Source organism: Nannospalax galili, unplaced genomic scaffold, assembly GCF_000622305.1.
Source record: "Nannospalax galili isolate Female #2095 unplaced genomic scaffold, S.galili_v1.0 scaffold633, whole genome shotgun sequence".
NCBI lineage: Eukaryota > Metazoa > Chordata > Mammalia > Rodentia > Spalacidae > Nannospalax > Nannospalax galili.
Window position 1 is genome coordinate 315,336 of NW_008336075.1, and position 1,436 is coordinate 316,771.

The window sequence follows — 1,436 nt, forward strand, 5'->3', positions numbered from 1 at the left end:
AAAGAGCAATAATTGGAAAAAGAAATCAAATTATCCCTTTTTGCAGATGATATGATAATATATCTAAGGGACGCCAAAAATTCCACCCGCAAACTCCTAGAGATTATTAACACATTCAGTAAAATGGCAGGTTACAAAATTAACCTACAAAAGTCTATAGCCTTTCTATATACTAATAACAAACAGAAAAAGAGCACATGGAAACACTCCCATTCATAAGAGCTGCAAAAAAATAAAATAAAATAAAATACCTCACAGTAAACCTGACCAAAGACATTAAAGAGCTCTATAATGAAAAATGCTGCCTTTAAAGAAAGAAATTGAAGAAGACATCAGAAGATGGAAGGACCTCCCATGCTCATTGATTGGAAGAACTAATATTGTGAAAATGACCATCCTACCAAAAGTCATATATAGATTTAATGCAATGCCAATCAAAATGCCCATGACATTTTTCACAGAATTGGAAAAAACTATGGTAAGATTCATATAAAAGCACAAAAGACCTCGGATAGTCAAAACAACCCTGAGCACTAAGAGCAATGCCAGGGGGACTAGTATATCAGATTTCAAGATGTATTGCAGAGCTCTAGTCATAAAAACAACATGGTACTGACACAAAAATAGACCCATAGACCAATGGAACAAAATTAAAGACTCAAATATGAGCAAATGCAATTTCAGCCAACTGATATTTGACAAAGAGGCCAAGAACATTAACTGGAGGAGAGACAGCATGTTCAGCAAATAATGATGACAAAACTGTATCTCCACTTGTAGAAGAATGAATCTAAATCCCTATCTTTCATCCTGCACAAAAGTCAATTCCAAATGGCTCAAAGACCTCAATGTAAAGCCTGAAACTCTGAAACTATTAGAAGAAAACACTGGGAAAAAACCTACAAAATACAGGAGTAGGAAGGGATTTTCTAAACTGGACATCAATTGCTCAGGAAACAAGGGCAAGAATTAAAAAATGGGACCTCATTAAACTAAAAAGCTTATTTACATCAAAGGAGACCACTGAGAAAGCAAACAGAAAACCCACAAAATGGGAGAAATTCTTCACCAGGGACACTTCCGACAGAGGTTTTAATAACCAGAATTTATATTGAACTCAGAAAACAGAGAACCAAGACAAGAAGCTACCAAATTAAAAGAAGTAAAGACGGCTATGAAAATCTTAAAAGATGTTCAATATCACTAATAATTAGGGAATGCAAATTAAAACCAGTTTAAGATTTCACTTTACCCCAGTCAGACTGGCTAAGATCAAGAAAACACATGATACCAAATGTTGGAGAGGATGTGGGGAAAGGGGAACACTTTCCCACAGTGGGAAAGCCCCACTGTTGGTGGGGTTGCAAAGTGGTTCAACCCCTATGGAAAGCAGTGTGGGGAACTGTTAAAAAACTACAAATAAATCTACATTTTGA